The sequence below is a fragment of the Macrobrachium nipponense genome, chromosome 26 (genome assembly GCF_015104395.2).
Source record: "Macrobrachium nipponense isolate FS-2020 chromosome 26, ASM1510439v2, whole genome shotgun sequence".
Taxonomy (NCBI): domain Eukaryota; kingdom Metazoa; phylum Arthropoda; class Malacostraca; order Decapoda; family Palaemonidae; genus Macrobrachium; species Macrobrachium nipponense.
This window is the reverse complement of record NC_087215.1, coordinates 64,316,490-64,343,426: the sequence shown is the minus strand read 5'-3', so window position 1 is coordinate 64,343,426 and position 26,937 is coordinate 64,316,490. Positions and strand designations below refer to the sequence as shown.

At 44.1% G+C, this 26,937-nt stretch overlaps 1 protein-coding gene across 1 annotated transcript in view; it reads right to left on the bottom strand.

Annotated features, from left to right (window-relative positions):
- LOC135200341 (molecular chaperone MKKS-like) overlaps positions 1 to 26,937 on the bottom strand; it is a 71,113-nt gene that overhangs the window by 21,486 nt on the left and 22,690 nt on the right. The window contains exon 3 of the mRNA XM_064228914.1: positions 17,312 to 17,415. The gene's annotated coding sequence lies outside the window, so the exon portion shown is untranslated. The remainder of the gene's footprint in view (positions 1 to 17,311; positions 17,416 to 26,937) is intronic.

Sequence of the window (26,937 nt, the reverse complement as noted above, 5' to 3'; positions counted from 1 at the left end):
CTGGCGAGCTTCCTGCAAGCGTCCTGTCTAGCGTCCTGGTGAGCGTCCTGCCGAACGTCCTGTCTAGCGACCTGGCGAGCGTCCTGACGAACGTCTTGCCTAGCGTCCTGCCAAGCGTCCTGACGAACGTCCTGCTTAGCGTCTTGCCAAGCGTCCTGACGAGCGTCTTGACAAGGCGTCCTGACGAGCGTCTTGCCCAACGTCCTGCCGAACGTCCTCGTACAGAGCCGTCCTCCTCAAAAGCGTCCTGACGTAACGTCTTCTAGCGGACGGACGACGATCGGCGAATCGCCGAAGGGAGAAGCGATCGAATGCGCTGGCGAACGAGACGAAGTAGGAGAAGGCGAAGGAGACTGCTTAGTCCTCTTGACAGGCAGTCTAAGGTCCTTCCTTCGCTTAGGCTCGACTGCTGCTGGGCGAGTCCTCTGAGCCATAAGCGAGGATAGCTGGTCCTGAAGGGACAAAAGAATGTTCTTCGTCGGGAAGAATGAGCAGAGGAAGCAGGACTGATCCTGTGAGAAGACGCGAGGGGACGCCTCTTCCTTCTCACAGGTACAGCTACCTGTTTCTCAGGTATACGCGCCTGTGCACGCAACCTAGCGTCCTCATCGGAGGAAATCCTACCTCTCTTCTGAGGCGGAAAGACATCATAAGCGTCTTCCGACGAAAGCGGCGAAAGAGGACGTGAAGCGTCCTCCGCAAGAACGTCCTCTTTAACGGACGAGAGTCTCTCCGAGCGCTCCACCCCTTGCGCGGGGAGGACGCTTCGGAGGACGAGAAGCACTCTTTCAGGACGCGTGCTCGTGCACGGTCCTTGGCAGCCTGGGTCTTTGCTACATGGTCTGCCGAACGGGACGCCAGATCGGTGGGAAGCCCCCGTAACCCTCTTGCGGCTTTCGACATACCTCCTCCCTGGGTCTTGGGAGTCTGATAGAGGTCTAGGCCTAGAGATTATGGGGCCGATCTGACGCCCCTCCACAACATGGGGGCACGATCACACACTTGCACCGAGCCAGTTTCTAAGGCTTTCACCTTGGTCTCCAGAGTGCGAAGAGACTCCAAAATCATAGAGAGAGCATTCGCTTCTCCCGACACAGAATCAGAGCCCGAAGGCAACACAGGTTTAGGGTTGTAAAACATACAGGTGTTAGATGCAGGAGAGATGTTAGTCTTACCTTTGGAAGAACCACTCCTTGAGGAAGACCTCCTGATCTATCGCGCTCCAATTTAAGGCGATAGGACTATATACTCATTCTATCATCAGTCAATTTCTCACATTCATTGCACCGATGATCAATCAAACAATTAAGCCCCTACAACTCATACATACTGTGTGGGGGTTCTACCGATGCTTTCGGTAGCCTCACCTTACAATCAGCCCTCACACACACTCTGAAACTCACAACACTTGATCCCAGACATATCTTATAGAGAAAACGTCAATCCAAAATCAAAAACGGTCCACTATCGCGCATGCCAATTCAACAATCCAATTCAATACCAAAAAAAATCAATCAGATACTTAAAAGCGAGTCAATTTCCAAAAAATCCTGAGCAGAGGTCTGTTAAACAGATGTTACCGACCGGCGACAGAAAAAAAATATGAATAGAAAATGGGAATGGTTCCTGATATCCGCCTCCCGCATTGCGGCGGGAATGGGTACTACCACCACCTGGCCGCCCACTGCGTGTGCCGCGAGTTTTGAAATTTCTGTCGGACGTCAGAAAATACAGATTATATATATCTGTCAGGTAAGTGGCATGAACAAAATAAATTTTTCTCCACTGATCCCAATCTAAGACAGGGCGGGTCTCCGTGGCATAAGCCAGAGGGTTCAGGTTGGGGGCCACATAGCAAGGGAGCTTGTGGTTCGCTTGTGAGGCGAAGAGATCTACTTGGAGACCTGGGACTCTCCGGCTTATCCACTGGAATGACCCGTCGTCTAGGGACCATTCTGATTCCAGAGGCACTGACCGGGACAAAGCGTCTGCTATCACATTTCTTACCCCCGCCAGGTGAGAGTGGCGGACAGATGCCATTTGTGTTTGTTTGCTAGGGCAAAATGGCTATCATGACATGGTTCACATGCTTGGATTTGGACCCTCCCCTGTTGATGCAATGAACACCACTGCACTGTCCCAAAAATCTGCCTTAGATGAGACTTTTCGGGGGAAGCAGTCTCTTCAAGGTAAGAAATACTGCCATTGCTTCCAGAAACGTTTATGTGGAGCTGGCGAAATTGAACTGACCAAGTCCCCTGAACCTGTTTGAACTGAGAATATCCCCCCCACCCGGACAGGGAGGCATCCGTGTGAATGGTTAACACTGGAAGGGGAATATTATTGAAGGGGTACCTGCTTGGCTAAGTTCTTTACTTTCGACCATGGACGGAGTTGATTGCGAAGGATCTGTGGAATTACTGACAACTTGTCTCGAGATTTGGTGTTTTGCTCTCGATCGCCAAACTCGATTTATATCTTTTAGCCTTGCTTTCAGGAGGATATCTGTTACCGAAGCAAACTGAAGGGACCCTAGGATTCTTTCCTGGTTTCTCCTTGATGTTTGCTTGCATTTGAGAAATTGCCTGACCGATTTTTGCTATTTCCTTCCGTTTTTTGGCCACTGGAATTGACAGATTGTGGGAAGACAAATCCCATTGGATTCCCAGCCACTGAAAACGAGACTCCGGGGTAAGTCTGGATTTCGTTTTGTTTATCTGGAACCCCAGATGTTCCAGAAAGTGAACTACCTTTTGGTGGCATTGAGACATTCCTCGACGGTTGGTGCCCAAATCAACCAATCGTCGAGGTAAGCTGCTACATGATTCCCTGAGTTCTCAATTGTTGTACAACCACTTCTGCTATTTTCGTGAATACCCTGGGGGCTACATTCAGACCGAAGGGCATCACTTTGAATGAGAATGTCTGATTTCCTAGCCTGAACCCTAGGAATGGGTGGAAGTGTCTGGCTATAGGGATATGATAGCAATGCGTCTGTAAGATCGATGGAGCATGTGACGGCTCCACGCGGAAGTAAGGTCCTTACTTGCGAGAGGGTAAGCATCTTGAACTTGTCGCAACGAATGAAAGAGTTTAGCTTTGACAAGTCTAAGATACCCTTCTTTGTTGAGCCTTTCTTTGGCACGCTGAATAAGCGACCTTTGAAATTTTAGATGCTTGACTCTCGCAATAGCTCCTTTCTGAAGGAGTTCCTCCACGTAATCTGTCAATTCCTCTGATGGTATTTGGTGGAATGATGTGATTGGAGGAGGATCTTTGATCCAACTCCAACCCAACCCTTTGGACACTATTGCTCTGTGCCCAATTGCTGAACCCCCACCTGTGACGGAAGAGGAACAGCCTCCCTCCTACCTGGGGAGCCTCATTGTTGATGGGCGGGTTGACCACCACGCCCTCTCTGAACTGCCTGCTCCTTGTCGCCCGTCCTGCGCCCACGCTGGCGAAAGTAGCCTCTCGCCCTACCTCTCGGCTGCTTGTTAAAGGGAGTGTAGCCCTGACCTTCATACGTAGGGTTGAAGGCCGGCGAGAGTGCGTAGGAGGTCGACGGTTGTGATTGAGGAGACAGCAGGAGGATGGGCTGGTTCTGTTCGAACTACCAGGTTGTCCTGTTGGTAACCGGGACGGCCTGGACAAATTGCTGCTGTTGCTGGTGTAAGGCTGGAAGCCTGGAAACCTTTTACCAGACTTCTTTGGTTTCTTACAGCAGTGGGGCGGATTCTTGCTTCCTCTTAGATGAAATTCCCCACCTAGCTCTAAGGCTCTGGTTGAGCCTAGCAGCCTCGTGGTGCACTTCATTTACAGCGGATTCTGGGAAGAGATCCGCTCCCCACATGCTAGAAGCCAGGAGTCTATTAGGCTCGTGCCTAATAGTGCACTCCTGCAGAACGTGCTTTCGCAATTCCTCCTAGCTTGGAAGAAGTCGAAAGCATCTGTCTGAACCGTCTGAAGCTGGGATTTGGCCAAGATCTTAAACAGCGGTTCTGTAGCATATGAAAGAGCAGCAACATTTCCGTTATTATTAGAGAATTGAGGGACCTGCCAAACCTATTTCGCGCGTCAAACTCTGCCTGAATCAAGGAATTCAGGCAGTCTTGGGAGCCTTCTCGCCGAACTGTCCTGATGGCGCAGTCCGGTTTGAGCTTGCCAAGCGTGAATGTGGCTGGCAAGTTCTCCCACAATTCTCCAAAAGCTGGGAAGAGCGGAGAAGTAGACTCCGCCTCCCTTAGCTGTGGCATGGGCTCATCCTTGAGGACTGCCTGAAGAGTCCTCTCAACTATTTCGTGGCGAACGGAGAGAAGCCTCTTCTTCCGTCGCAAAAATAGTGAAAGGACTCTTATTAGGCCTGGAGCTTAGTGTTTGTGCACTCCCAGTCCTCAAGGCAGTGAACCCATTCCCGTTGGGCATGATCCCTACTGTAGAGAACATCTTCCCTAGAGATCTTGTCTTCCCTAGTAAGAGCCGCTACAGTCAGCCTAGCATAGCCGATGAAAGGCTGCGCCAGACCCGGAGGGTAAAACTCAAAGTCCTCAATCCTTCGAGTTCCACACTCCGGGATAGAGATCATCCATCCTTAAATGGAGCGTAGGCGGCTACTCTCCAAGGTTCTCCATAGAGAAAGCTGGCAGAGAGGTCGTTTTATGGCGGGAGCTGGACATACCAGCGCTTGGCCCTGGGGGAGACTGGAAGAGGGACCTGAGAGAGCCCAGCCACTCGGTCCTCATTCTCTCTAACCCTGTTAGAGAGATCCTGGATGGATTGGCCTGATTGAGACAGGGTGCTTGACAGTTGTGCAAACATCTGCTCAAATTTCGGTCCCCACCCCGGGCGGAGACTTGCGAACCAACCATCTCACCCACCTGTTGCATCACCACTGCCGAGAAAGCAGTGGGATCAAAGGTGCTGGATCCCGCTCCTCCCAACGGCGTTGCCGGAGTGGATGCGGGTGGAGGCAGGAGAAGGCACTGGCTCGGCGGAGAGCGCGAGCCTTCTCCTTAGAAGCCTTGCTTCTAGAGCTCTTTCGAGTAAGAAGAGCTCGGCTTGGCCTTCACCGCGTCGGCGTAAGAAGTCGAAGACTTCCTAGCCGAAAGAAGACGAAGACGACTCTTAGAAGTCGTCTTAGATAGAGTCTTCGGTTCTCTCTGTCCCTTCACCTTAGGAGGTACAGAGAGAGCGGGAGAGCGGGTAGGGATCTCAGATCCCACAAAGCCTTGGAAAGAGGCGCTCGAAGAAGGGACAGGAGAAGATCCGGGAACACCCAAGGAAAAGACCTTGGGCGCCCCGACACACCTACCTCAACCAAACAAATCTCTACTCCAACCGCCATCGGCTCGATGTTTAGGTCCAGGGCAGCGACGTCCGGGACCGACTCCTGAGAAGCTACGACCCGAAGATTGCTGGAGATCTTGCTGGATGGAGGCTATGAGAGGGGCTGCGGACAAGGGGTCAACGTACCCTGTTGACTTGCCCGCCGGGAAGATCTGGACGGCCAGCTCTTATCAAGGATGTACGGCTGGCCTTTGGCGGCGTTCTTCCCGAAGCCGCCCACCCACGCTTTCAGGGTAGCAAGGGCGACCTCCCTCACACTAGTAGCCTGGAAGAAAGGACGAGATGAGCTTCTAATGGCGGAACGGGGCGGTTAACAAACTTATGTCTAAGAGTTGTTAGTAAGTGATAAAGAAGCCTATAATCGACTTACCCCCTCCACCAGCTGAACCGACTAGGTCGTAGCAGATGGCGCAGGCTTCCGGTGCCAGACGATCATATCGTTGAATGACGTGGCACAAGGAGCGTGAGACCTGCACTCATCATGGCCGCAGGGGTCGTACAACGTCGCGTTGCACGCCGGGACCTGACAGTTGGTAGCCTGTAAGTGGAAAAATACATGAGTATCAGGAGAACACTTACAGTCTAACAGTTGCTCCGCTGGTGCCGGAGCGAGAAAGTTAGATTAAACCAGAGCGCCGCCATAATACGTGTGGTAACAAGGTTGGTTGGTTGTCCTAGGCTATGCTCCGCTGGCGGCGGGGAGGGGCAAAAGATAGAATCCAACCAGGAGTGGTGGTAAAAGAAACCACGCTACGGAAAAATGGCGGGGAGATGGTAAGCATATGAATAATAAAATTAAACAAATCATCGTAAAATTAGGGCATATCCTTAACATACAATAATATCAAACCTTCCTCCACCCGACTACTAGAAGAGTGCCCGGGTAAGAAGCAAGCTCCCTTCCGGTAGCGGGGGAGAGATAGATATAAGGATATAGGCAAAGCAACCGACCACTAGTAGTGACCACCCGCCCGCTGGCGGAGCCAGTAATCTATAACCAAAGGTGCCCCGGCTGCGACGGAAGGCTCCGTTCGTTATAGAAAGGGAAGGTGGCTGAGCAACTGGGGAAGGGGGGGTGGAGGGTCTCGGCGTAACACGGCGGGAGAGAGAGAGGGGGGGGGTGGCCTACTCCTCCCCGTCTCAACAACTACCCGCTCGGAGACACGGTACCCCTATGAGTGGTCGCCCTATACCCCTCGCTGGGAGGAACCCCTGGCCACCTCAGAGAGGGAGGGAGGAGGCAACTGAGGTTGTCATGACAACCAAGGGGTCCCCCAGCACCTCCCTATACCTGGTAGGAGGGAAGGGGAAGGGTAAGGTTGCGATGGAACACGTGACCGCAAGTGGCCTAAGCCGCGAGCAACACAACCGTGGGAGGGCCACGTGAACCAGGCTGTACCAAATCATGGAACATGCACCTAGGCTAGCCTAACACCCTAAATAGAATAAAATTACATCGTAAAGATGGATGACACTTTTAGTAGAAGAAAAAGAAAGCCCAGGAGGAGGCAAACTGTTCCGAGGAACAGAAGCCTACTCGGAGCCAGCGAAAGCCGATGAAGAGCAAGAGCCGGGATGCTGGGCTGGAACAATAATAATAGCCCTAAATACCAAACTAAGAGAAATGGTAAGGGGGGCTAAACTAGCTAAAACTCTATGTAAAAATAAAAACGATGAACGTAAAAGGTAAGCCCATAAGTATAAGAAGTCCCAGTATGGAGGACCGGGAATTCTTAACGAGGCAGCATGGCGCCGCCACGAGACAACCGGGAAACCGTATATGACCTATTAGAAGGAAAATACTGGTTCCCGGAAGACAAAAATATAGTAAAAACATACTTATGAGGCACTTAAACTTAGCCGTTGCGATTGCAGAACGTTCCATCTTGAAGAAGATAATAAATCCTCGTAAAATGCACAGCACAGAGAAAAAATGCGTCTGGACGCTAGCGCTAAATATTAAGGATGACCGCTAGGGGCGCTGCTGTCCGTGGCGTCCTCTAGTAGTAGGTAGTAGCGGGCTTGCATCGCCCGTTGGTATCAGCTCTCTCTTGTGGGGATTCTGATTGGAAGGTCTAATTGGTGAATGTCTCGTGGTAGTGTTCCCACTCGCCCCTATTACCATACCGACACTTCTTTTTAAGAGTGAGCGAGTCAGTTTTACTGACATTTCTTAATTGTTTTTCTCTGGTAATTTGAGATTAATTTTACCTAGAAAGAATGATATTAAGGATCCTTTCATAGGCCGACACGAGCTGAGCCAGAAATAACATTTTGTTCATGAAACTTACCTGACAGATATATATATAGCTGAATCCCACCTTCGGCTGGAGGGAAGAGACAGAATAGGATTTTTAGAAAACTAAATTAAGTAGATGATATACATCTTGGTTCCTCACCTGTTAGCATAGCCGACTTCGTGATTACTGTCACCAAAGTCTGCTTCTGCTTTACTAGAGTTGCCAGCGAGGTAGAGACCTGTAATGCTGGTGCGCTCTAGATGATCTGTCAACGGGGGTCGTGACCACAATGTGACTAGACCATATGACCATACTTCTGAGGGCAACGAAGCTAAAACCACCACCTGACCTAACCTATCAAAGTTAGTTCCATAAACTCTAGGCTAAAGACAAAAGGAACGCCGCCTCAAGCGACCAACCCTTCAAAGTTAAAAGCACACCTATCCCTTTTCTATAGGATAGGATTCGTGTTGCTTTCCTGCCCCCAAAAATATATCTACGGATATGTATGGTCCTAGCGACTTACAGATCTCAAATGTCGTCTTCACATCCCGTTGGGAGTGTGAAGCGAACACAGAGTTGCTTCGCTAAAGCGTGGCACTCAGGATGTTACTGAGTGTCATGCTCTGTTGAAATGCTTCCGAGGCCGCGCCCCTCTCTTGAGCATTCATATTAGAAAAAATCTCAAATCTTTATGCAAACCATAATGATGAGACTTTCTTAAAAGAACTCCTTGACTATAATCCCAGGGTGTTCTTGGACATGAACCAGTCTGGTCTTTTTACGGAACACCGCAGATTGTCCGTTGTCCACGACTTTCTATAGTTTTATCAAGATAAAACTTGAGAGACCCGACAGGGCACAGGACTCTCTAATGCCCTGCCCAATAATGTGCCATACCCTTGGTCTCCAAGCCTTCAGGTCAAGGGTTAGACAGGTTTTCGTTCTTACCAAGAACGGAAGGCTTAGAGGACAGACCGCATTATGTCCTTTAAAGCCAAAACCTCTGATGATGGCTAAAACCTCACTAACCTCTTTGCTGTGGCTAGAGCGGTTAGAATGTTAGCCTTTCTGGTTACGTGTATTAAGTTCGCAGAAAGGATAGGTTCGAAATGCTCTTGGCATCGAAACTCAAGACTACGTCTAAGTTCCATGCGGATACCTTCGATCCAGAGAATTTCAAAATCTCCACAGACTTCAAAGATCGTGAAGCTTTGTTATTTGACAGAACCGAATCTCTGAGCCTAGAGGCCGTCAACAACATATTTGCATATTCTACAATAGTTAGGACTTCTAGCTTATCTCATACTTCAGACGGAAAGATAGAACCATAAAGAAAATTCACAGAGGTCGAGGTGGAGGAACAGTCATTTTCCCTTCACTATCTCCAGAAACGGCCCCTCCGATGAACACTGAAAATAGGCAGCACTGCTTTGCCTTGGCCAAGAGACTGCCATTAATCTTGAAGATCTTATCGCTTCTCGATAGTCTGAACGCCTTCAGACTCAGAGAGGAGAGATATTAGATACTTCACTAAGTGACGATGTTAGATTACACCGATTTTCTCGGGAAGGGTCTTAGGACAATTCTCTTTGAATTACATGACCTCTGTGAATCCAACTTCTTAAAGGCCAAATGGTGGCGACTAATGCTAATCCTCTAGGATCATGAATAAGGGAACAACTTAAGAGGAAGCTCCTTCGTCTTCAATATTACGAAAACTTAACGAAAGGACGCCCTCAGTCTCTCCTCAACTTACGACATACTTCTAAGTGAGGATTACTCAGACGTCAGTAGTTGCTGCCTTCGATCGAGAAGACCCGCACGGACGTGCACTAGTTTAACGAACCTCTTGAGGATCGTTACGTTCCGTGCCCAAGCCCATAACCAACTCTCTCTTCTTGAGCTATGAGAGAGCTGAGAAATTATCGAGATGATTTGGACCACTCGATCCAAAATCACTCTTCGAGGAATTGGAGAGCCGACCAAATTGGCTTCCAACTCTTTCAGACAATGTGCCCGGACATCTGTTCGTTCCTCTGTTCGGATGTCTGGTACCCTCTCGCTATCACCTGAGGTGATCCTCAAGCCGTTGAGAGAAAATTAGAATTATTACTAGATCTTTGTGTTATTCCAATTTCTCCGTGAGGAAAAACTGTAGAGGTCTGAATTGCTGTTTATTCAGGGAAAACAAGCTTCTCCAGCGAGGAAATGGTCCCCAGCAAACTCATCCATTCCCTCACTCAGCCTGCTTCCTTCCCTAAATAAGGCTGCGCTTTGCATAAGCAGGAGAGCATTATTATAGTGCTATGCCGCGGTAGACTCGTACAGAATTCTGTTACAGTGCGGTAAAACCGCACCGAACAGGTATAAGAGATATCTTGTTGAAATTTTCTAAGTAAACGGAAGGCATGCTCATTCATGATTACTAGAAATTTCCTCAACCCGCAGGCTAAAATCCATGATTGTAGCAGAGAGACGGCTAGTCAGCCCATTCCGCAGGGGAGAGAGACGTAACCAACCGCGCATGTCACAGAGCTAGCCGGTACTGCGTAGATCACAGTAACAGCAGCCTTGTTAATTCATCGTCGGTCGCAATATCTGCCTGAGTTGCCAGCTACTCCCTTTACGAAGGAATAGGTATGATATTGTCGAGCAAAAGGAAACTCTCAAGCAGGCATATTTAAACGAAACAGAATTCGCTAAATACAGAAGCTGAGTTGGTGTTGTCGTAACAATACCTTAAGAGTTGTTCTTACTCCGAAAACTCTTGGAAGGTTGAAGGGAGTGTCAATTAAATACATTAGAACAACAGTTCTTTCGGCTTCTATCCATAGAGGTAAATACGATATGCGTATATGACTTGACCCATGCGTTAGCAAAATGACGCAAAGATAAACTACGTAAGTATTGTAGTAATTTGAACATCGAATTCTCTACTACATCTTTCCTCGACGAGAAAAAGAGAAAGAAAGGAAATGACTGTCCACGTCTAATGAATGAGACTTTTTAAAAGACTCCTTGACTCTTTGCCAAGACTCTTTGCCAAGAGAAGGGAGTAATATTCGAATAGAGACCATCAAGTGAGAACTGAGGCTCGAAAAGGACCGTTCAATGTTCTTATGATATTGGACATAAGACTTCCTGGATCTAGTCTACAAGTCTTTTTCTTACTCCCCGGATGAGCCTCTGAAAATGAATGAGAGCTCTTCCGAAATTTGTTAATGAGAGTTTATCCGCTTAAACGATAAAAACGTTAAAATCTATGTCAATGAGAACTACCCCATTTATGAGGGGTCCCCCACTTAAAAGACAAAACGTTAAGTATCTTGACAATGGAGAAAACGTCCTTACTAGACAAAACAATTAGCACTTTGCTAATAGGGGAAAACCCTTTAACATGACCGAAAGTCACCCAGGAATCCGAGTATATAATCTTCCCGATTCTCAGAGAAATCGATGAAGAGGCAGGAGGGATCGAAGAAAAAATTCGGGTATGTCTCTCCGCTAACTCCGAAATCCTTTTTTAAAAATTACTGTAAAGGAAATGTCCTGTGGAGAGTCCTGAAAAACCTCCTCTTGACGAGCGTTTAGAAAGCGTCAAGCGTCCCAAGAAGAAACGTCCTGAACAGCAATAAGACGCCGTCTACAAGTCTATTCTCTCGCAAAGCGTCCTGCCGAGCTTCCACCGAAGCATCCTGGCGAATGTCCACAAAAGCGTCCTCATAAGCGTCCTGCCAAGCGTCCTGCCGAGCGTCCTCATAAGCGTCCTGCTGAGCGTCCTCAAAAGAGTCCTGCTTAGCGTCCTCAAAAAACGTCCTGCTTAGCTGCGAGCGTGTCTGTGCAGAGAACACCAAGTGTTTTCTGAAAAAACATTTCAGAGAGGATCTCGTTGAGCGCCCTGATGCATGCAAGGCCCGCCAAGAGGCATCCTGGCGAGCGACCTTGCCAAATCTCAATGTTATGACGTACCGCGTTTTGCGTAGGACGTTGAATATTTTCAAGGGACGTCCTCATGCGAGTCTCCATGGAGAGCCGCACGCTGCTCCTGAAGTGTGTGAACACTAAAGGAAGACGTACGGCTTTCGTCTTCAAGACGGGCCTTAAAAGACCTTCATACCTTCTTACAAAGACAGTGGCCGCCTGTGCGACAACTTGCGTCTTAGTAATGCAAAAGAACATCTCCAGAAACGCAATCAGCAAAGGAACGCCGAGCGTCCGAAAGACACCCTCGCAAGGTGCTTTGCCGAGCGTCCTGGAGAAACGTCTCTACTTGTAGGACGTCGAGCACCTCCAAAAGCTTCCTCACGTCTAAATTGCCCTTCTTATGCCGAACCAGAGACATAAATTGTTTGACTGTGCAAAGCAGCTTGCCGGACGTCCAACTTATCAGCTTGAACAACATCCTTTTTCGAAGTAAAGCGAACGTTACATAACATATACGGAGCGCCATGAGGAGAGGAGACGAATACTGAGTTGCTCCGTCCAAAAGGTGGAATCAAGAATGTCCTTGATTACCATATTCTTTGGAATGCTAGCGAGGTTGAAACAGCTCTTAACTTCATGAGCGTTCACTCGCAGGAGGCTCAAATCACTCTTCTGGCAAGATGAATGAGCCTCCTTAATAATGTCCCCTTAGGGAAAAGAGCCAGTGCATTCTTCGAAAAGGGTAGATGTGGTCTCTTCCTGAGCACCATAAATTACCCGAAGGACCAACCTCTTACTTCCTTCGTTTATGTAAATAAAATTTGAGAGCCCTGACAGGGCACAGGACTCTTTCATCCTCTCGTGACGAGAGAGAGGACGTGAAGCGTCCTCTTCTCTAAAGCTTCTTAAGAGGGCGCCGAGTCCTTCCGAGAGCTCCAACCCCTGTGTGGGGAGGACGCCTCGGAGACGAGAAGCAAACCTTCAAGATTCGTGCACGTGCTCGATCTTCGGCAGACCTGGGGAAGCAACAACAGGACCTGCCGAAAGGAAGCCAGATCAGCGTGAAAAACCCGTAACCCTCCTTCGGCTTTTGACATGCCCTCTCCCTGGTTTCCTGGGAGTCCGACAGAATGTCTATGGCCTAGAGGCGTTTATGGGGACCGATCTGACGTTTCCCTCCTGACGAGAGAGAGGACGTGAAGCGTCCTCTTCTCTAAAGCTTCTTAGAGGGCGCGAGTCCTTCCGAGTGCTCCAACCCTTGCGCGGGGAGGACGCCTCGGAGGACGAGAAGCAATCCTTCAAGATTCGTGCACGTGCACGATCTTTAGCAGCCTGGGAAGCGTCAACAGGTCCTGCCGAAGGGGGACGCCAGATCGGTGGGGAGCCCCCGTAACCCTCTTGCGGCTTTCGACATGCCCTCTCCCTGAGTCCTGGGAGTCCGACAGAGGTCCAGGCCTAGAGGCATTATGGGGCCGATCTGACGCCCCTTCCACAACACAAGGGGGGGGCACTACACTTCACAACACTGATTGGAGAGCGAGCACTTTTGTCTAAGATTACTTGATGTAATCCTCTAGCAGACACTTCTTCTAGGCCCGTAAGCCATACCACAGGGTTAGGCAAAATAAATCCTACAGGAGGTTAGAAGGTTCATTATTTCTAACTTCTGTTTACTGTGGAGGAAAACTCCTGATTCTAACACGCTCTAAAATGCGTACATGAATCCTACTTCTTCCGTAATCAGTCACACATTACACAATTACATTGATCTTTATGCAAACAAAGAAACATGTAAACGTCATATATACTAAGCGAGTGTCTACCGAAAGTTCCGGTAGCCTCACCTTACCCCATGCAGACAACAAAGTCTGAAACTAGGCTAACTAGCTTCAGACATCATATGCAATGAAAAAAAATTTAACTTATGATAGCGTATGCCTAGCCACAAATCCAAGTCAATAATCGAAAGAATAATTAGGATACTTAAGCGGCTAATGAAGTTTCAAAATCCTAGGCGGAGGTCTGTAAACAGTTGTTTACCGACCGGCGACAGAAAAAATATGAATAGAAAATGGGAATGGTTCCTGATATCCGCCTCCCAGCGGCGGGAATGGGTACTACCACCTGGCGCCCACTGCGTGTGCCGCGAATTTTGAAATTCTGTCGGACTTCAGAGAATACAGCTATATATATATCTGTCAGGTAAGTTTCATGAACAAAAGATGTTTTACAAGGCACTTTATTATCAAATAAAAAATGAAAAATAAAAGTAGGAAACTGGTATATAACAGATCCCATTCAGAAAAAATAACCCTTGTATGTAAGTAATATTTGATAAACGAGAATTATGTGCTACGACAACTTGAATAAAGACAGTGTCAGCAAGGATAATTTTTTTAACCAAACCAATTCATCATAGTACATATATGGCAACATTTGCAATCTCAAAAGTCTTTTGCCTAACAGACAAAAGAGGGGAATGGTAGTTCAATGATGCATGTATCGCCTACCGCCCTCACATACTTGTCAGTCACCTTTCCCACTTTTAGTCTGAAAAGCTGCTACCATCTCCCAGCAGCTTAGCAGGAGCAGCATATTTATTGTTAAGTCAATATTCTCACTAGTTTTACTAATTATTACCCAATTCATATACGTATCCTCAATTGCTGGCTTTATGGTGTGGCTGCAGGGAGTTGAAGAATTGCAGATAACTCCCCATTTACACAGGTTCTAAATACATGTCACTTTAACACAGGCAATGAGTAGACGAAAAAATGATCTGTTCACACAAATTGCTCCTCACGTGAACACAGTACATAAGATACGTAAGAAGAACAAGAAGCAAGAGCAACATTTTCTATACTGCTTCTTATTAGTATCAAATGAAAAGTATATTCCATTGCCTCTAAACTTATGTACATATGTACATATAGGGAAATGTGGATTCATCACCTGAGGTCACAGTGCAAACTGGAAGCAAAGCAAAGGGGATGACGGTAAGGCAATAATGATGGACAGTGAAAACTTGCATTTTTTTAATATTCAATGTTACTCAAAATGTCCACATAATATTTCTTGTCTGAACCCAAGAGAAGGGTCAGTTTTTCCCACTATCTCAGAACCTTATCCCCTTTATTACCCTTGATTCTCATGGGGAAACTATGATCAATTTACAATATTTCCGTTTACATATACATGTACAACATCTTTAGGAGTGTAACCCCTACATAAATGGAGTTATCTGTTTAACTGCCCTTAGAAAATTACGCTCCCTTCCAGTTGTTAGCAATATGTACTAGTATTCTAATATTTTTCTGTTTTTTTCAAGTTGTTGAATACTAATTCTAAATTCCCTCCAGTTCTGGTGTCAAGTTTTTTAGTGTTACTACATGTTTATGATAACTTGACATATATAGTTAACTTACTAGGATTAAGAGGTTGATTTGCATCAGCACCCTGCTTCACTGATATTCTTAATTGTAGCACTACTGTGAAGGTTAATTTGATTTTCCCTCTTCTTGGAATTGTATTTTTAGTATATTAAGATAATATTGGTAATTTTAGGTATTTTTTGGCTATTGCATTTTTCTGGGCACTATCTTCCTAGCACTAATGATCTGTTTCATTACTGTTAAGTATGTTGTTTTCTTGTACAATACTGTAATTAAAATAACTGTTCCACTATTAATGCAATAATTTTGTTATTTTTGCAAGTGAGTCAATTACATCAGTTAGCTGCCCATAACTGTTACCCCATTATTGCAATACTACTAACTCATTTAATGATTATGTGCTACAGTGAATTTCAACAAGTCTGAGACTTCATTTCATACCCTGATAACTCCCTGGTCACTAGTGCATCCAATTTTGGGCATAATACAAAATGCACAGGCAAAACTGTTCCTACTATTTGAATGACCAAATATGTAGGTAATAATGTTAACTTTGGTTTAAATTATCTGAGAATAAATAATTAAGCAGATAAATATATTCTTACATATGCAACTCTCTTAATTGATGAAACCAGGTGCTTTCACCTACCCTGGAGTCATCCAGCCAGAGGGACACATTTTTTCAAAAAGAGAACATACAGGCTATGGCTTTCCAGGAACAAAGTCACGGAAATATGTGCTCCATTTTCTTTGGAGTCTTTTGTCTCTAGGTAGGTAATATAATTTTCCTATCAGTAAACAGTCAAGACGAGCCAGTCTTCAAGTGATATTCCAGCAGCCTGGCTCTGGTGAAACCCAAACTACCTGCCCCTGTTCACTCTGAGCACTCCTCAACACTCCTACTCTGCCTACTTCTCCTCTTGACAATTCAACACTTGCCTTTACCAGTGAATGGCTTGTGCACTCAGCTCCCACTCTTCCACCAACCCTCCAGCTGATGTACCCATGACCCCTACTCCAGCAATGACCATAACAGAGACAAGTCCTCCAGCAGTAGAAAGTACAGTGCCACAGCACAAGATCACAGCTATCCTGCTACCGGGATCTAGCCATCAATGTCTTTCCATTCGTGATGGCCTAAAACATGTCATGTGTAAAGCAAAAATCAAGTCACAACTATGTGGGATCCTTGTGGGGATAAAGCACTTCTCCATCCTCTTCACTAGAGGTTATACATTCAGGCACAAGAGTACTAGCATAGATACAAGCATTCTTGGAACTGCGACTGTCACGAATGTTATTATCAGATGCACTCCAAATCTTGATCATACATTGACCATGACAGTCAACAGGACAGTGACCACAGTAATAGCAATAACTGCATACAATCTCCATCTCATACAAAGCATAGCTGTAGTTTTCATTCAAAAGGGAACTGCAGTATGAAGTTGACTGCAAACATCAATCATTACAACAAATGGCATTGTGACCCTATCAAGAAAGACATAAAATTTTTATATTTCGATAAGGATACTGTAGTACTACGTATTACCAACCAGTACCAATTGGGCATCTTGCCTGAAAGATGTTGGTGCCACCAAACATCTCTTGCCATCTTTGTCTCCCAAAACTCACCAAATAAAGCACTCAGTAGATGCTGTGACTGCAATATTTTGCGAGAAGACAATTCAACTTCTGACATTCAGTTCACTGTGACACCAGCCAAGGACAACAAACTAGTTAACTAGAGTCTTACTTCTAAAAGGAGCCTGGGTCCTGGCCAAGAAGTTTTTTGATCAAAATTATATGGATGAAAGGAGTGTAAGGATTATGCAAAGAGCCTTCAAGTGTTCCAAGTTAGGCATCATGTAAAGCTGCACCCTTTGTCCTCTAAGAACCCAAAATAAAACATACTTGACCTCTAGTTCACTCATGGTAAGACAAAGTTTGAGAATGAGAACAAACACAAGGTTGGTTGAAGTTTGAGGTTCCTTCTCAATTGTCACTAACTAACACTTTGCTGACTGAAAAGCTATTTACTGCATAGTTTACCCCATGACAGTGACTATATACCTTAAATAAAATTCACAAAAATTGCAGGACATGAATCTTAAATGACCTGTATGTATTATCATAATAAAAAATCATAACTTTCTTGCATTCAAAAACCACCTCATGATATACATATAAGTCATAAGTTTCAAGACTATTGCAATGAAAAATTAATAAGTTTGATATTCATAATAGCATAACAAATGAGAGACAGAGCAGAACTTATTGGGGTTGGTCTGACTGCTGCCCAAGCTATTGCTAGGAAACACATATGTTTATATAGATTATCAAATGTGATTTTTAAGTCTAGTACAGTCTACCATTAATGCCAAAGGAGTCTTATGGTAAGCTTACCTGAAAACTAAACTAAGTTGTATGTACAAATGGTTAAAACTGCCTGGTTACTCTTTCTTCAATCCTAGAGAAGATTTCAATTCTTCTTCCAAGTATCTTGCTCCCTGAAATAAAAGCAGAAAAAATCATTAGAGGGTATAAAATAATTTTAAGCAGCAACATAAATCTAGGAAAACTTTCCTGTTATAACTAATTTCAAATCAACACATCCCTGGATTGGTCAATATTACAACTGTGTCTTTTCTGAAACAGGATATTTTTCTCTGATTAGCAATAATCTTCCTCCTTTCAAATAACAATGCACTACAGTGTATGGCAAAAGATTTCTTGGACTACACTTCACATAGTAATTCAGTATACTGTAATCTACAGTTACAGAAAGAATGAGAATGGTTGTGTGTACAAAGTATTTCCAATTCAAGTACATACTGTATTTCCCAGCATAGAACACAATTTTTTCATTTAAAAAAAAAGGGAGGGGACAAGGCAACTGGTTTTAGTGGCAAATAACAAATCTCACCCTCAAGTGTAAACACAAACTAAAGTGTCTCTCAAAATAAAGTAAGACTCAACAGGCACAGAAGCCAGGCAATGAAATATATTGATATGCAAATTGGAACATTATATTTCCCATTAAACAGATATAAAAATTAAATAGAAAAAGTTAAATGAAATGAAACAAAATAAGTTCTGACTCTAAAGCTTAAGAGTTTTTTTTACATTACCTACACAATAATTAACATGTACGATAGTTTTAAACCACAGTTGCTATGAACAAGTCACTCATTAGCTATAGTCAGAAGTAAATAAATATTAAACAGTTGTAATATTTGCTTTACCACTGAGTGATAATTATGCATGATGAAAATCATTTTAGGTGTTCGAATAACATATCAAGAGACTGTGTCATCACCAGACCCACGAAATGGTATAAAGCAATGGAAGGAAAATATCCTCTTTGAAGAATTACAACAAATTTTAGATTATTCCATCTCCAGAAAATAGGAGAATAGTCACCAGTCATGTATTTTGCATGTATTTTGCAAATGGTTATACAGTAGTCAGAGGTGACCTCAATGAGAGTAATGGAACTGGAGGCCCAGTTTGGTTTGAATGTTTCTCAGTTAGATATAAGAACCACTTACCTCAATGCACCCATAGTTTGTGAAATTTTCGTAGAACAACCTGAAGATTTCAATGTTGGTATTTAAGCTTTTGTGAGAAAAAAAAAAATTCTTGTACAGGTTGAAACAGTGACCATAACTGGAACAATGTGTAGCATGAATTTTTGGTCAATTTAAGATTCAATCTTGTTCCGATTATTGAGTACAGTCTTAGATTCAGTCTTGTTCAGATTATTGTGTACAGTCTTAAAACAGAACATTGTGGTTTTTTTTACCTTGTCTCTGTTGAGGACATTATTATTGCATCAAGTGACATGTATTGTTTCGATAGAACAACAAACTAGGTTCAAACTGTCAGACTTGGAGAAAATACCTTACTTTTTAGGTAAAGTTCAAATTTCAAAATATACTGTAAAAATTGGTAACGCCAGTATCATAAAAAGATTCTCCATAAATTTCAGATGGAAAACTGTAAGCCAAGGGCTAAGACTTGTGAACTTAGGTTGAATTTTTTCACTAAATCTGGTCATCGATGTTGTAAAATGGAGAGAAATGATTGGTAGTTAGTTTAAGCAATGACATGTAGTACATGATTTGAGATGGACTGTTACTAAATTATCATACATAGTATTTAAGAAAATCAAGTGCTGAACATTATGTAGTTGTTAAACATGTTTGGAGGTGTAATCATAATCCATTAAGATTGTGAAATGAAGTTTTATTGTAAAAAACTAATATTGTAATACCTACCTGAACACCTGAATAAGCCCTGGTCACTTACCAGCCCAGAACCATCATTTATTAAAAATTTACCAAATCTTTGGTTAAAATAAATGATCAGTGTTGCCAATCTCCTGGCAAACACCCTCGTTACCTAGTTACCAGCCCACCGCTGGTAGCCCTGCCTCACAGGCCGGTCCACCAGCCCTCTCACGTCAATCATACTCAATACTCTGTATGAGAGGGGAGGAGGGTGGGAATCATTCAGGTGTTCAGGTAGGTATTACAATATTAGTTTTACAATAAAAACTTCATATTGCAATACCCCCTGAACACCTGAATAAGCCCGATTAACAACATTAATTTGGAGGTGGGGAATCAAATCTACCCGGCCCTCCACTGTACCAGTTGTCAGTCAATATAATTGAGTACGCGGGTCAGTCTCAAGTTCATTTGTCACTCGTCCAAACTAATCTCCCATGTGTGGCCTTCTAGGCCTCCCATATGTGGAGGGAAAAACTCCCTGCACCTCTACCCTAAGGTCAAAACTCATTGAGTGCGGGAGGGACAAACTGTCCTCTCAGCTGGCTATGTGCCTCACCTGAGTAGAGGAAAAACTGAAGACCTCCCATGTGGCTCTCGGCCTCTCATGTATGGAGGGAATCTGAAGACCTCCCATGTGGCTCTCGGCCTCTCATGTATGGAGGGAAACTGAAGACCTCCATGTGACCTTAGGCCTCTCATGTACGGAGAGACAACCATGTCCATCGGTTGCGTCTGCGACGGTGTTGTCGATCGTAGTGATGTCCTCTCTTGTAGTGTTGTACCTGCCTGTCTGTACTCTGCCTGGTTGGCACTTGGAAGAATACCCTCAGATAGACCCAGACATGTTCTTTCCTATCTGTCCTAATCCTTAAAATCCTCTCGTGATATATCATATCATGAATACCTTATACATATTCCTAATATTCGCTCCCTCCTCTAATACTAACTCAGACAGCAAGATTGTTGGGTTTACAAATAGAATTTAGGCCAAAGGCCGAGTATTGGGACCTATGAGGTCAGTCAGCGCTGAAGGGAAATTGACAAAGTTTGAAAAGGTGTGACAGGAAGAAAAACCTCTGTTGCACAATGAGTCCAGTGTTAGGAGAGCGTGGAAAATAGGATGAGAGAATAGAAATCAGAAAAGTAAGAAATCAAGAGTAAAGACGAAGAGAGAGCGAGAGAGAGAGATGAGAGAAGAGAGAGAGAACAGATAGAGAGAGAGAGATGAAAGAGAGAGAAATTACAATCGTCTAGGATAAAGAGAGAAGAATATAAAATCAGGGAAGTGTGAGAGAGAGAGAGAGAGAGAGAGAGAGAGAGAGAGAGAGAGAGAGAGAGAGAGAGAGAGAGAGAGATTACAATCGTCTAACATCTCCACCTCCGTAAATTGCACCCTCTTCTAAGTTAAAAGGGTATTATCTTAACGATAATATACTCGTATAACCCCGTACAGCAATGAACAACCGAACGAGAACTTGTTGCTAACAACATCACTTTATTGTATTGATCAGCGTGTGACAGTAATCGAATCCGATAGCAACATCCGTTATTGTATTCATCCGCGTGCGACGGTAATTACTGTATTCATGTTAGAAATGCAGCTGAAGCTAATAAGGCAAAATTACGTGCATCAGCAACCTGGACAGAAGTCCCGAGCTTTTGTATGAATTCAAACGCAGCCGTGGTAAAAGAAACTAATAGCATGAAAGAGCTCATTACTGTTGTTTTCACACAGACAAAGGATTAATAAAGTATATAAAGTGTAAGGTTCATAATACCTATGAAAACGAGTGAAAAACGAACGGAATCCTAAATTTAACGCCATCTAACCCAGAGGGAAAAAACTAGCTTTCCAATGAGACGTACCAGTCAAATTTTGGTCTTAAATTACATTGTAAGACGAACAGATTGACTTCGTTCCATAAGTTAGTATCCAGATATTCATTAATAATGCTAACTAGGGACAAAAACATTAGCCGAGACCAAGTGATATGGTTGAATCTGGAAGCCAAGGAAAAAAAAAACAGACTAGCCGGCATCCTTGTCTGTCTAAGCCACACCTCCTTACAATAGTGCTGTTTGACGACAAGCTAGTGTAATTGTAATTTAATTGAAAAGTAATAAAATAATATTTACAGGTAATTAAATTAACTTTATTAGGCCTAATATTAATTTCAGTTGTCATTGTAATTTGATAATACGACTGGTAATAATTTGTAACTGTAATTGACATAAGCGCAATTAATTACTGACGGCAATAGTCTGTTAAACGTATGAAGACGACATACATACGAATTCCTTATATCTGACATCTGATTATATGCCCCAAGATGGATACCTCATTGACTATGTTAAATGTCAACATAGTTGAACACACGTCTCCTTCAAGACGTTTGTACAAACTTGGCATAAGTGAGAGTGTTGTTACGTTAGTCATTTTAGGCAATCAGGAGAGAATGAGATGGATACGGCGACGCAAACCCGTATTCGTCATCCGCTGATTCCAGCGTGAATGACTGCCGAGTTAGTGTTTATACTACGCTAATATGATGATACATATAATACAATTATAATGCTTTAGTCGGACAGAATCCGATCTCATTCTGTTCGATTACATTCATATTAATTATCCTCAGATCGGATTCCCCTCGTTCGTTTTTCAATTACACCTGTAATGAATTATCCGAAGTCAGAATGCCTTGAGCCTTACAGCGTTAGCCATATTAAAAATAACTACCGATATGTTGTACAGCGAATACTTTAGGCTAGGCTAGGCTAGGCTACTGAATATGCATACAATATATCATCGTGAACACTAGGCTAACCGTAGTTAATTTTATTCGAGTTCTCTCCATACTGAATATCGTAAGTCAATATGCATTGAACGGAGAATTAGTTGATATTAACAATTATCGAATCGTATAAGTAGAGGAAAGTAACCTAAAAGACGAAGGAGCATATCTGAAAGACCAACCATGGCCTAAAAGCTTCTGATGCAAGAACTCGAAGCAGGAAAAAGCCTAAAGATGCTCTAAGGACACTGTGCCTCTATAACTACTACTTTTAATAGAAAACCGACCCGAAGAAGCCTGCACTTCTCTTCCAAAACTAACGCTATGTAGCCTATTTATCCCATAACTCGTCCTATATCTGACCATAAGTTTTTTTGTTTTTTTCATCCTGAGAACTTACACATCGAGGGAAGGGGAATCTTGCTGCCTACACTGCCTGCTCCGCGCCAGGGGGGACGGCAGATCCTGCCCTGTGGCTTGCTTGGATCCCCGGGTAACCCCCATGCACCGGTTAGGGCTGGTTCTGGAACAGGCAGGGGAGCTGGAAAAGAACGATTAGTAATTTCAGTATCCCTATTGCTCGATCTATCCTCACTTAATCTTGACAAAATCGGTAACAGAGATGTCATACTCGATGTCAGCCTACTCTCAAGTCTCTTAAAGAGCACTGTCTCTAATAAGTCTTTATCTTGATCTACGTTAGTCTCTTCCTGCCTACACTTACTTCTTAATACGAGACCTTTCCTATGTTTGAGATACCCTAACATCTGGTCCAAAGACCACTCCTGACATTCCAAACATCTGGTCTTTACATTATATTGAACAGGCCTACAATTTACGCATAAGGAATGACTATCGTGTCATAGGGTACTCATTTCTTTTCTTGCGTTGTTGGCAAAGACGATACGTTGTTGAACTTCCCGCTCGTCGTTTTCCTGTGATGTCGTGGCCGAGAATGCAGTAGTCGTTGTCGTAGCTTGTGTTGTTTCTTCCTTTGCAGAATCAATGTCTGATGACAAGGTATTAAGAGCAATCCAACCGTAATCCAAAGGGATGCGTAATTTCGTCACCAAACAATCAATCAAATCAAAGGTGCAAATGAAGGCCGGGCAAGACCAAAAAGGAGTTCGCTGTGGATACATCTTGTACTCCACGCGAACGATAAGTGATTGACGTGAGAGGGCAGGTGTGACCGGCCCGTGAGCAGGGACTACCAGCGGTGGGCTGGTAACTAGGTAACGAGGGTGTTTGCCAGGAGATTGGCAACACTGATCGTTTATTTTAACCAAAGATTTGGTAAATTTTTAATAAATGATGGTTCGGGCTGGTAAGTGACCAGGGCTTATTCAGGTGTTCAGGGGGTGTATTGCAATATATATTTTTGCTACACAGAAAATGACTTGAGATTGTATGGTTTTCTAATGCAGATTGGGCCTTATCAGATGATAGTAAGAGTGTAACAGGATATTGTTTCAGATTATGTGAAGGCTCAGCTATAATAACTTGAAACAGTAAGAGGCAACCAACAGTTGCAATGTTATCATGTAAAACTGAGTATATGGCTTTAGCTTCAGCTTCAGCTACCAGGAAGGGATTTTCTTCTTCAGTTGTTGACAGATTTAGTCGCAAATGTTGAGCTAAAACAAGTTTACAATTTGAGCCAATAAACCAGGGCTCCACAGCCTTAACCAAGAACCCTGTTAGTCGTCACAAGTCGACGCAAACTGAAATGGGATATCACTTCATAAGGTCAGAAGTGACGTGGTAAACTGGAGCTGTCCTTAAGTTCCAACAGAATCTAATGTGCTGATGTTTTACAAAAGCCTAAAGTAAAGATAAAATGCAAAGTTATGTTGAATACAGTTATTTAAGTAGATTAGCTGTGTAACACTGCTGTATCATTATAAGATATATGTAATTTGTAATCTTTCATATTCTGATATTCTAATTCATAAATATTTTACATTCAAGGTGTGCTATATCTAAAATATTTTGTATAGTACATGACCTTGTTGTTGTTGTCTGAAAATGATATTGTTATGATACAATAAAGTTTTATGCATACTTACCTGGCAGGTATATATATAGCTTATCCTCTTGACGCACTGGCAGAATTTCAAAACTCGCGGCAACCGCTAGTACACTGGTAGTTCAGGTGATGGCCACCCCGTTCCCGTGGCGCTGGTTACTTGGAACTATTCCCGTTTTCCTCAGATTTTCTCTGAACCCTGTCTCCTGAGGGGAGAGGGTGGGTGAATTTAATTATATATACCTGCCAGGTAAGTATGCATAAACTTTATTGTATCATAACAATATCATTTTTATGCATGACACTTACCTGGCAGGTAATATATATAGCTGATTGACACAATTTGGAGGTGGGTCACAGACAGCAACATCGTCATAATTCAAAAGTTAACTAAATTTTTAAAATTATTTATTAAGTTCCTTACTGCTAAGGTAGCTGACTTCGTAGGTCCTGCCTCTTAGCCTGCTAAACCTTGTAGCTCTCAACTAGGATGTGACCTGTTTGTTGAGAAAGCTAACAACAAGGGTCTGACAACTGGACATGACCAATCTGCTGACAGAGAACCCTAGCCCTCATTTACCACGGGCATTCATGCTAGGAAAGTTAGTCACCTGAACCACACACACATACAATAATAAACACTACACCAAAAACTGAGCTGGTATTAACCTTCTCAGACAACCATAAAAAACACTATAACCTAATTAAAATAAAACCTAGCATGTTATTAGGTTATGGGGTGGAAACTCCTTTGCCCAGTACTGTACCTGAGGATACATACGGGCCTAACGTTTGACAATTATCAAAAGTTGTCTTCACGTCTCTAAGGTAATGAGAGGCAAACACAGAGTTTGTCCTCCAAAACGTCGAATCTATAATTGTCCTTGAGGGCTAATTTTCCTGAATGCTAAGGACGTAGCTACTGCTCTACACCTCATGAGCTTTAACCTTAATCAAGCCGAAGCATTCTTCCTGACAAAGTAAATGAGCTTCTTTAATGACTTCTCTTACAAAGAAAGCCATCGCGTTTTTAGACATAGGGTCTAGTAAGATCTTTAACAGAGCACCACAAAGAACATGAAGTCCCCCTAATGCTTCTTGTTCTTTCTACGTAAAACCGTAAGGCTCTTACTGGGCAAAGAACCCTTTCTTGTTCTTGACCTACTAGATCAGCCAGTCCTTCAATCTCAAATGATCTTGGCCACGGATGCGAAGGATTCTCATTCTTTGCTAAGAACTCCTGTTGAAAAGACAAACTGCTTTGTTGTGCTTCCAACCTACTTGCTTGTCAATAGCTTGCAGCTCGCTAATCCTTTAGCTGTAGCTAAGGCTACTAAGAAAATAGTCTTCTTCGTTAGCTCTCGCAAAGACGAACTGCCCATAGGTTCAAACCTATCCGTCTCCAAGAACTTGAGAACGACATCCAAATTCCAAGAAGGAGTTCTGCAAAGTCGATCCTTCTTTGTATTAAAAGATCTGAGAAGATCTCTAAGATCTGCGTCGTTGGACAGGTCTAAACCTCTGTGTCTAAACACTGCAGACAACATACACTTATAAACCTTTAATTGTCTGATTAGCCAAACCCAGTTCCTTCTTCAGGTATAGAAGGAAATCTGCAATTTGTGTCACAGAGGTACTGGATGAAGAAATCTCCTGATTCTTACACCATTTACGGAAGTTCTCCCACTTCGACTGGTACACTTTGATAGTTGATGTCCTTCGTGCTTCTTGCAACTGCCTTTGCTGCTTCTCTAGAAACAAAACCCCCTCGCTCTGACAAGTCTTTCGATAGTCTGAACGCAGTCAGACCCAGAGCGAGGGTGTTCTTGTGGAACCTGTCGAAGTGGGGTTGTTTGAGAAGATCTACTCTCGTGGGTAGACTTCTCGGAGAATCCCCCTGTCCATTCCAGTACCTCTGTGAACCACGTTTGGGCCGGCAGTATGGGGCTATCAGAGTCAGCCTTGTTCCTCGACTTTCTCTGATTTTTTCATTACCCTTCCTAAAATCTTGAACGGGGGAAAAGAAAAGCTACGCATCTAGACCCGTCCAATCTAGTAGGAAGGCATCGACTGCGACTGCAAGAGGGTCCGGGATTGGAGAACAATAGTTCGGTAACCTCTTCGTCGCTGCGGTGAGCGAAAAGATCCACTACTGGTGTGCCCCAGAGCTTCCACATCTCTGGCATACTTGAAGATGCAACATCCACTCCGTGGAAAGCACTTGTCCGTCCCTGCTCAACAGATCCGCTCTGAGTTCTTCTCTCCTTGAATGAACCTGGTGAGCAAGGGTGACGTTTTCTCTCTGCGACCACAGAATAATCTCCTTCGCCAAGTTGCAAAGGGACAACGAGTGGGTTCCTCCTTGTTTTCGTATATATGCCAGAGCTGTGATATTGTCCGCGTTGATCTGCACCACTTTGCCGCTGATCCACGGTCTGAACGCTTTCAGAGCCAAGAAGATCGCCATCAGTTCCTTCCTGTTTATGTGCCATGCCTTTTCTTCTTCGTTCCAAAGGCCTGACTCCTCCGAGGGCCCAGCGTCGCTCTTCCCAGCCTGCGTCTGACGCGTCGGCAAAATAATATCCGGTCTGGGTTCCTCTGCTGGAGTGACGTACCCCTCTTGACAACCTCCCCGAACTAGCCACCACTTTAATTCCTCCTTTATCTTTGAAGGAATTGGAAACCGAAGGAATCTGGTTGCGATCTTCTTGGCCAGACTTTGTTCAGAAAGAACTGTAATGGGCCTCATGTGAAGTCTCCCTAGTGAAATGAACCGCTCTAACGAAGAAGAGTGTCCCCAGCAGACTCATCCACTCTCTCGCCGAGCATTGGTCTTTCAATAGGAATTCTTGCACTTTCCACAGGCACAATGGTCTGCCTTTCGGGTGACGGAAAAGCCCGAAAAGTCACTGAGGA